Source organism: Oncorhynchus mykiss, chromosome 9, assembly GCF_057628025.1.
Source record: "Oncorhynchus mykiss isolate SJ-2025 chromosome 9, ASM5762802v1, whole genome shotgun sequence".
Taxonomy (NCBI): domain Eukaryota; kingdom Metazoa; phylum Chordata; class Actinopteri; order Salmoniformes; family Salmonidae; genus Oncorhynchus; species Oncorhynchus mykiss.
In genome coordinates this window covers 15,818,151-15,829,170 of record NC_143030.1, presented here as the reverse complement: position 1 = coordinate 15,829,170, position 11,020 = coordinate 15,818,151, and the positions used below count along the sequence as shown (strand labels likewise).

At 45.6% G+C, this 11,020-nt stretch overlaps 1 long non-coding RNA gene across 1 annotated transcript; it reads right to left on the bottom strand.

Moving 5' to 3' along the window:
• Positions 1-1,209: 1,209 nt before the first annotated feature.
• On the bottom strand, positions 1,210-5,136 carry LOC149980774 (uncharacterized). The gene is made up of 2 exons (XR_016483130.1): positions 4,978-5,136; positions 1,210-4,698 (listed from the first exon to the last, which is right to left on the bottom strand). It is a non-coding gene; the product is annotated as an uncharacterized LOC149980774 (long non-coding RNA).
• Positions 5,137-11,020: the final 5,884 nt, after the last annotated feature.

Below are 11,020 nucleotides of genomic sequence, written 5' to 3'. Positions count from 1 at the left end.
CAAACACAACACACACACATTATATTATATAACACTGACACAACCACATTATATATACACACAAAACACTTCATAATGTCATATCACAACACACACACATTATATACACAACCATGTTATATACATGGTTTGGTTGGTCATTTGCATGAAGTGGCCCTATCACCGTTACAGTGTTGCTCGGGGCAGTCAGACTGACCCTATGTCGTCTCCAGACCTGGCTTCCACTACTATTTCAAAGCTTTACAACATTTGCTTTAGCCTGACGGGAGTGCCATGTGGGCATTTGCACTTTTGGGACTTTTGTAATAATTAAATTGCAACAGGCAGGTCAATCGAACTTAAGTATTTTAAATGATTTCAAATTGTACTTGAGTCCGGGTGTCACGTATACTCCGGCCTCGAGGTCATCAGGTTGCTGATTATCCCACACACCTGTCACCATCGTCTCATGCACCAGCACCTCATGACACTCACCTGGACTCCATCTTCCCTATATCTGTCTTTCCTCAGGTGTCATTGACTCTCTTTTCATGTCGGTGCGTTGTTTGTGTTTCGTGTTTTTTTGTTTTGTTAATTTATTAAAACACTCACTCCCTGAACTTGCTCCCCGACTCTCAGCGCACTCGTTAGACCACGTCGCACACACACACACACACACACACACACACACACACACACACACACACACACACACACACACACACACACACACACTTTCCTGGTTGTGTATGGCCTTTGCCATGAATTTAGATGCTACATGAAGGGGCAGGACATTCTGCAGTAGTAATTTGTTAACGTTCTCCATCTCATCTCTCTCTGTCCTAAACACTGCTCCAGCAGGAACACACGACAGCCCAGTTCACCTGAAGAACACACACACAGTTTAAAAAAACACACACACACGGTTTAAACAAACACAATTAAAACACACACACACGGTTTAAACAAACACAATTAAAACACACACACACGGTTTAAACAACACAATTAAAACACACACACACGGTTTAAACAAACACAATTAAAACACAAACGCATACAGTACAGCTACACACTTGCATGTGCGCGCACACACACACACACACACACACACACACACACACACACACACACACACACACACACACACACATGAAAGCAGAAAGGCATGGGTGTGACTGTCAGGCGTGTGTGTACTTTTGGTGAAGTCAGGTGCAGGAGAGCAGAGAGTTGTGAACAGGTGCACACTTTATTGCAGGAGAAAGATTACAGACGGACGCAGCTGCATCAAAAACCTCCAGCCAACAAGGCAACGTGTAAAGCACGCAAAAACAGTCACAAAACATCAATGTTTAACAATTCAAACAAGCTTCGTGAAAATAACACGGAAATAACGAACGCCAGCCTGGCGCGTTACAAAACACGTAACACACAAACAATATCACACAAAGACATGAAGGGGAACAGAGGAATAAATACATGCAGTGTGATTGGGAAATGTTAACCAGGTGTGTAAAACAAGACAAAACAAATGGATAAATGAAAAGTGGAGCGGCGATGGCTAGAAAGCCGGTGACGTCAACCACCGAACGCCAACAAAACTCCAGCCATGATCTTAGGGTCCTTTAGGACTCCAGGCCTGGGGAAATACAACACAACTCCAGCCATGATGTTAGGGTCCTTTAGGACTCCAGGCCTGGGGAAATACAACACAACTCCAGCCATGATGTTAGGGTCCTTTAGGACTCCAGGCCAGGGGAAATACAACAAAACTCCAGCCATGATGTTAGGGTCCTTTAGGACTCCAGGCCTGGGGAAATACAACACAACTCCAGCCATGATGTTAGGGTCCTTTAGGACTCCAGGCCTGGGGAAATACAACACAACTCCAGCCATGATCTTAGGGTCCTTTAGGACTCCAGGCCTGGGGAAATACAAACACACACTTTGAGCTACCATGCAATCATCCGTCTTTCCCTTGTTCTCCTCTCCTCTGTGATGTCAGTCTTTTAAAAAACATAATCAAACTCACTTTCCTGAGAGAGAGAGGGAGGGAGAGGGAAGGAGAGAGGGGGTTCCACAAACTGGACACACATGTCTGACTCAACCCTGCTTTGAGTTTCATGCCTTTTGTCTGTCACTCTGTGAGTCCAGATGGTGGAACCCAGACGATAGTATCATTTTATCTCTGTTTGTTCACGCAGCTTAAACAAAGGGCCAAGGAGATAACACCGCCTCAGGCTTCGTTGACCAATGTAATGAGATACTCTGTATGAGGTTACGTGATACTGAAGTGGCTTTGATGAAAGCTGTTGCTAAAGGTGTGTGTTTCTATGTTACTACCTGTTATCCAGTCTTACTTGGTGTCATTGTAGAGCAACGTGTGTGTGTGTCTCTCTCTCTCTATGGCTGCGTTCACACAGACAGCCCAATTCGGATTCTTTTTTCCACTAATTGGTATTTTTGACCAATCAGATCAGCTCTGAAAAAGATCTGATGAGGGGGGAGAAAGAGAGTGATCACCAGTGGCTGATATTAGACTAGATATTAAGCACCTTATGACAAACCTGGGTCGTCTTCAGGCCACAACCGTGTGTTAGGTTAGCCTACTGAGCTAAAGCCTAGGTATTCCCCCAGGGGGCTAACGAAATGTTTCAGGTAAGGTTATAATTGATGAATTGACTGGTTGATTGCTTGATGGATTGAGGAGGTACTCACAGGGACAGTGTATAGGGGGAGGTTATGTAGTGGTGTTTTGTCGTAGGAGTTGTACGTACGGTTGTATCCAGGTAAAAAGAGCTATAGAGAGAAAAACACAGTGAGTTAAAGTGTGTGTGTGTTTGTTTGTGAATTCCAGTATGTGTGTGCTTGGTAAAAGACCAAGTCCATATTATGGCAAGAACAGCTCAAATAAGCAAAGAGAAACGACAGTCTATCATTACCTTAAGACATGAAGTTCAGTCAATCCGGAAAATGTCAAGAACTTTGAAAGTTTCGTCAAGTGCAGTCGCAAAAACCATCAAACACTATGATGAAACTGGCTCTCATGAGGACCGACACAGGAAAGGAAGACCCAGCGTTAATTCTGCTGCAGAGGATGAATTCATTAGAGTTAACTGCACCTCAGATTGCAGCCCGAATCAATGCTTCACAGAGTTCAAGTAACAGACGCATCTCATCATCAACTGTTCAGAGGAGACTACGTGAATCAGGCCTTCATGGTCGAATTGTTGTAAGAAACCACTACTAAAGGACACCAATAACAAGAGACTTGCTGGGGCCAAGAAACACGAGCATTGGACAATAGCCGGTGGAAATCTGTCCTTTGGTTTGAACCACCATGTCTTTGTGAGACGCAGAGTAGGTGAATGATGATGATCTCCACATGTGTATTTCCCACCGTGAAGCATGGAGGGGGAGGTGTGATGGTGTGGGGATGCTTTGCTGGTGACACTGTCAGTGATTTATTTAGAATTCAAGGCACACTTAACCAGCATGGCTACTACAGTATTCTGCAGCGATATGCCATCCCATCTGGTTTGCGCTTAGTGGGATTATTATTTGTTTTTCAACAAAAACACACCTCCACGCTGTGTAAGCGCCATTTGACCAAGAAGGAGAGGGATGGAGCTGCATCAGATGACCTGGCCTCCACAATCACCCGACCTCAACCCAATTGAGATGGTTTGGGATGAGTTGGTCATTTATGAACATTTGAACATCTTGGCCATGTTCTGTTATAATCTCCACCCGGCACAGCCAGAAGAGGACTGGCCATCCCACATACGCTCTCTCTAATTCTCTCTTTCTTTCTCTCTCTCGGAGGACCTGAGCCCTAGGACCATGCCCCAGGAATACCTGACATGATGACTCCTAGCTGTCCCCAGTCCACCTGACCGTGCTGCTGCTCCAGTTTCAACTGTTCTGCCTTATTATTATTCGACCATGCTGGTAATTTATGAACATTTGAACATCTTGGCCATGTTCTGTTATAATCTCCACCCGACACAGCCAGAAGAGGACTGGCCACCCCACATAGCCTGGTTCCTCTCTAGGTTTCTTCCTAGGTTTTGGCCTTTCTAGGGAGTTTTTCCTAGCCACTGTGCTTCTACACCTGCATTGCTTGCTGTTTGGGGTTTTAGGCTGGGTTTCTGGACAGCACTTTGAGATATCAGCTGATGTACGAAGGGCTATATAAATAAATTTGATTTGATTTGACTGCAGAGTGAAGGAAAAGCAGCCAACAAGTGCTCAGTAAATGTGGGACCTCCTTCAAGACTGTTGGAAAAGCATTCCTCATGAAGCTGGTTGAGAGATTGCCAAGAGTGTGCAAAGCTGTCCTCAAGGCAAAAGGTGGCTACTTTGAAGAATATTTTTTGGTTCCTACATGATTCCATGTGTTATTTCATAGTTTCGATCTTTTCACTATTATTCTGCAATGTAATAAAATAGTAAAAATAAAGAAAAACCCTTGAATGAGTTGGTGTGTCCAAACTTTTGACTGGTACTGTACATAAACACATCAATACACACAACAACAGGTTCTAAAACATGCACATTGCAGACACCTCTTCCTTCTTCTTAGAGGTCGTCTCTTTCTTATCTGGGTCGACTACCAGGTAGGTTTTTCCTCCCCTTTAGCAGAAAGTCCCAGCTCCCCCCGTCAGTGTCCACTTGGTAGCTAAGTGACCCAGTGTCTCCTCTGTGATGTGGACACGCCTTGGGTGGGAAACATTGCAGTTAGAATTGTACTGAATAGAACTGACACAACGCCGTATTCTGCATGGTAAACAATCATATCTGTACTACCTAAGACATTTCTGTCTGAATGATCTGTAACATTGTGCCCACCTGAACACACACTTGCATAAAGCTATCATAACACACACATACCACATGGGTTTTTAACCCAGGTACAGTATGAGACATGTCTTAAAAAGCTTATTACACCTTTATAACAGTTCATAAAACAAACACATCAGCTTCCTGGTTCCTTACCCTGGCATGCCCCCAGACTCCATACGATTGGCCAGGGTCACGTCATGTGAACAGACATCGTACTGCCACTTCTGTAGACCAATTACGCCACAGAGAATGTTGCCGGAGTGCACGCCCACTCTCATACTGATCTCCACACCTGTAGCCTCCCGTAGTTTACTACAGAGATATGACAAGGTTAAATTATTTGTAAATTATTTCTGCGTTGACAGCGAGACAAGTTGATTTATCAGAAACAGAGCCAATAAAATAATTAATAGAGAAAGTAGATTAGTGATTGAGATAAATGATTGATTTATCTACATGATACAGATTTATACTGTATATATCTTTTTACCTTTATTTAACTAGGCAAGTCAGTTAAGAATCAATTCTTATTTTCAATGACAGCCTAGGAACAGTGTGTTAACTGTCTTGTTCAGGAGCAGAACGACATGTTTTTACCTTGTCAGCTCGGGATTTGGCGATACATGGAGGTGATACATGGAGGTGATACATGGAGGTGATACATGGAGGTGATACATGGAGGTGATACATGCAGGAAATACATGGAGGTGATACATGGAGGTGATACATGGAGGTGATACATGGAGGTGATACATGGAGGTGATACATGGAGGTGATACATGCAGGCAATACATGGAGGTGATACATGGAGGTGATACATGGAGGTGATAGATGGAGGCGATACATGGAGTTGAATGACAGGCAGATACAGATGAAGGAGAGAGCATGGTATGTGAGAGGTGATGAAGAGCAGTGATTGGTTGGTTGGCAGACTGACATGTAAAGCCCCATCTGAACACAGTTCCTAGCATGGGTGGGGATGGTGTTTGGCAGACCGGACACACAGTAGTAACAGTCACCCAGGATCTTGATACGCAAACACTCATTCTTCTGGAGAGAGATAGAGAGAGAGATAAGGAGGGTGTAAGGGTGGGAGGGAAATAGAGGGCAGGAGGTAAGGAGGACGTGAGGGAGGGAGAGAAAGAAAGAGAGGGAAGTAGAGAGAGAGAAGAAGGGAGAGGGGGCGGAGAGGGAGAGAGGGAGGGGTGAGAGTGATCCAGAGATTTAGGCAGGGAGGGAGTGAGGGGGAGAAGAGCACGGGAGAGAGAGGGGGACGGAGACTAGGGGAGAGGGGAGAGGGAGGGAAGGTAGAGGGGAGAGAGAGAGAGATAAAGAAAGAGTTAGAGAGTCAGTGATGGAGAGTTTTTACACGGTACCCTGAGTATTATGTGATGATGTTTGAGTGAGCGTACGCCATCGGGATCTATTCAGCTGTTGTTGAAATTATATGTCACCTTGGCAATGTCATCCAACCTGCTGAAGAGTTTGTTAAGGACTCCCACCAGCTCCTCTGGAGAACAGGTGGCCAGCTTAGTAAACCCCATGATGTCAGAATACAGAATACTACACAGAGCCAAGAAGATACAGTAGGGGAATCAATGTGACTCTGCTCGGTCCTCTGATAGTATTTAGGTGTGCTGGCCAAAGTAACAGATCATTGGGAAGATGAGAGCAACTCCCCCAAAAAAGCAGGTTGAAGTTTATTGGGATGAATCTTTCCGCTAAATCTCCAAGCTGCGAAGTCAGAATTGACTATATCGTAAATAGTTTTTAAAAATTGGATTTTTGGTCTTAATTTAAGGTTAGGATTAGGTATAAGGTTAGCAGTGTGGTTGAGGTTAGGGTTAATGCTAGGGTTACTGTAGGTTTAAAATCAGATTTTATGACTTTGTGGCTAAACAAGATAGTGACCACTCTGCAGAGCTGCCTCCAGGACAATACTGACCTGACGTCTTTATGTTGACGATGTACAGACACATTTCCTGACCTGACGTTGTTGTGTTGACGATATACAGACACATTTCCTGACCTGACGTTGTTGTGTTGACGGATATACAGACACATTTCCTGACCTGACGTCTTTGTGTTGGCGGATATACAGACACATTTCCTGACCTGACGCTGTTGTGTTGACGGATGTACAGACACATTTCCTGACCTGACGTTGTTGTGTTGACGGATATACAGACACATTTCCTGACCTGACGTCTTTGTGTTGGCGGATATACAGACACATTTCCTGACCTGACGTTGTTGTGTTGACGGATATACAGACACATTTCCTGACCTGACGTCTTTATGTTGACGATGTACAGACACATTTCCTGACCTGACGTTGTTGTGTTGACGGATGTACAGACACATTTCCTGACCTGACGTTGTTGTGTTGACGGATGTACAGACACATTTCCTGACCTGACGTTGTTGTGTTGACGGATGTACAGACACATTTCCTGACCTGACGTCTTTGTGTTGGCGGATATACAGACACATTTCCTGACCTGACGTTGTTGTGTTGACGGATGTACAGACACATTTCCTGACCTGACGTTGTTGTGTTGACGGATGTACAGACACATTTCCTGACCTGACGTTGTTGTGTTGACGGATGTACAGACACATTTCCTGACCTGACGTTGTTGTGTTGACGGATGTACAGACACATTTCCTGACCTGACGTTGTTGTGTTGACGGATATACAGACACATTTCCTGACCTGACGTTGTTGTGTTGACGGATATACAGACACATTTCCTGACCTGACGTTGTTGTGTTGACGGATGTACAGACACATTTCCTGACCTGACGTTGTTGTGTTGACGGATGTACAGACACACTTCCTGACCTGACGTCTTTATGTTGACGGATGTACAGACACACTTCCTGACCTGACGTTGTTATGTTGACGGATATACAGACACATTTCCTGACCTGACGTTGTTGTGTTGACGGATATACAGACACATTTCCTGACCTGACGTTGTTGTGTTGACGGATATACAGACACATTTCCTGACCTGACGTTGTTGTGTTGACGGATATACAGACACATTTCCTGACCTGACGTTGTTGTGTTGACGGATATACAGACACATTTCTTGACCTGACGTTGTTGTGTTGACGGATATACAGACACATTTCCTGACCTGACGTCTTTATGTTGACGGATGTACAGACACATTTCCTGACCTGACGTTGTTATGTTGACGGATGTACAGACACATTTCCTGACCTGACGTTGTTGTGTTGACGGATATACAGACACATTTCCTGACCTGACGTTGTTGTGTTGACGGATGTACAGACACATTTCCTGACCTGACGTCTTTGTGTTGACGGATGTACAGACACATTTCCTGACCTGACGTTGTTATGTTGACGGATGTACAGACTGTTGAAGTTCTGTCCTTTGTCTTTATTCTCTGACAGTCATTTGTTGATCTCTGTCTTCAGCTCCATGGCGATGTACCATGGCAACACAGACAGGAGGAGATGCTCCTGTTGTCAGGGGGAGGGGCATGAGGAGGGTTTGTGTGTAACTATCAAACTAAAGGGGAATGATTAATAGGACTATGACTATGCATAGATGACAACAGAGAGTAGCAGTGGTGTAAAGAGGGGGTGGGATGGGGGGGGGGCAATCTAATTAGTCTGGGTAGCCATTTGACTAGATGTTCAGGAGTCTTATGGCTTGGGGGTAGAAGCTGTTTAGAAGCCTCTTGGACCTAGACATGGCGCTCTGGAACCGCTTGCCGTGTGGTAGCAGAGAGAACAGTCTATGACTAGGGTGGCTGGAGTCTTTGACAATTTTTAGGGCCTTCCTCTGACACCGCCTGGTATAGAGGTCCTGGATGGCAGGAAGCTTGGCCCCAGTGATCTATTTGCACCCTCTGTAGTGGATCATGTTAGTTTGTTGGTGATGTGGACATCAAGGATCTTGAAGCTCTCAACCTGCTTCACTGCAGCCCCGTTGATGAGAATGAGGCGTGCTCGGTCCTCTTTGTCCTGTAGTCCACAATCATCTCCTTTGTCTTGATCACGTTGAGGGAGAGGTTGTTGTCCTGGCACCACATGGCCAGGTCTCTGACCTCCTCCCTATAGGCTCTCATTGTTGTTGGTGATCAGACCTACCACTGTTGTGGCAAATTTTATGATGGTGTTGGAGTCGTGCCTGGCCGTGCAGTCATGAGTGAACAGGGAGTACAGGAGGGGGCTGAGCACACACTCCTGAGGAGCCTCTGTCTTGAGGATCAGCATGGCGGATGTGTTGTTACCTACCCTTACCACCTGGGGCGGCCTGTCAAGAAGTCCAGCATCCAGTTGCAGAGGGAGGTCCCAGGGTCCTTAGCTTGGTGATGAGCTTTGAGGGCCCTATGGTGTTGAAGGCTGAGCTGTAGTCAATGAATAGCATTCTCACATAGGTGTTCCTTTTGTCCAGGTGGGAAAGGGCAGTGTGGAGTGCAACAGAGACTGCATCATCTGTGGATCTGTTGGGGTGGTATGCAAATTGGAGTGGGTCTAGGGTTTCTGGGATGATGGTGTTGATGTGAGCCATGACCAGCCTTTCAAAGCACTTCATGGATACAGACGTGAGTGCTACGGATCGGTAGTCATTTAGACAGGTTACCTTAGTGTTCTTGAGCACAGGCGCTATAGTGGTCTACTTAAAACATGTTGGTATTACAGACTTGGACAGGGAGAGGTTGAAAATGTCAATGAAGACACTTGCTAGTTGGTCAGCGCCTGCCCACAGTACACATCCTGGTAATCTGTCTGCCCCTGCGGCCTTGTGAATGTTGACCTGTGTAAAGGTCTTGCTCACATCGGCTGCGGAGAGCGTGATCACACAGTCTTCCGGTACAGATGGTGCTCTCATGCATGTTTCAGTGTTATTTGACTCAAAGCGAGCATAGAAGTAGTTTAGCTCGTCTGGTAGGCTCGTGTCACTGGGCAGCTCTCGTCTGTGCTTCCCTTTGTAATCTGCAATGGTTTGCAGGCCCTGCCACATCTGACAAGCATCAGAGCCGGTGTAGACTCGATATTAGTACTGTATTGACCATTTGCCTGTTTGATGGCTCTTCGGAGGGCGTAGCGGGATTTCTTATACGCTTCCGGTTTAGAGTCCCGCTCCTTGGAAGCGGCAGCTCTAGCCTTTAGCTCAGTGCGGATGCTGCCTGTAATCCATGGCTTCTGGTTGGGGTATGTATGTACGGTCACTGTGGGGACGATGTCATCGATGTGGTGTACTCCTCAATGTCATTGGAGGAATCCCGGAACATATTCCAGTCTGTGATAGCAAAACAGTCCTGTAGCTTACCATCTTCTTCATCTGACCACTTCTGTATTGAGCGAGTCACTGGTACTTCCTGCTTTAATTTTTGCTTGTAAACAGGAATCAGGAGGATGGAATTATGGTCAGATTTGCCAAATGGAGGGCGAGGGAGAGCTTTGTATGCGTCTCTGTGTGTGGAGTGTAGGTGGTCCAGAGTTATTTCCCTCTGGTTGCACATTTAACATGCTGATAGAAATTTGGTAAAACTGATTTAAGTTTCCCTGCTTTAAAGTCCCCGGCTACTAGGAGCGCCGCCTCTGGGTGAGCATTTTCTTGTTTGCTTATGGCGGGAATACATCTCAATCAATGCTATCTTAGTGCCAGCCACAGACTGTGGTGGTATGTAAACAGCTATAAAGAATATAGATAAAAACTCTCTCGGTACGTAGTGTGGTCTGTAGCTTATCATGAGAAACTCTACCTCAGGCGAGCAATAGCTCGAGACTTCCTTAGATATCGTGCACCAGCTGTTGTTTACAAAAATACATAGACCGCTGCCCCTTGTCTTACCAGACGCCGCTGTTCTATCCTGCCGGTACATCGTATAGCCAGCCAGCTGTATGTTGATATTGTCGTTGTTCAGCCACGACTCTGTGAAGCACAAGATGTTACAGTTTTTAATGTCCCGTTGGTAGTTTATTCTTCCCAATAACTTGTCCATTTTATTGTGCAAAGATTTCAAGTTTGCTAGCAGAATTGAGGGGAGTGGGGTTTATTCGATCTCTTTCGACTTGTTCGGAAGACAGCCCACTAATGGTGGTCACCTATGATGATAATGTGTGACACGCTGGTCTCTATGCCCACCATTAAGGCCCAGGCTAGGGACAGGGGCTGCACCATGTACACACACAGAGACATAAACTG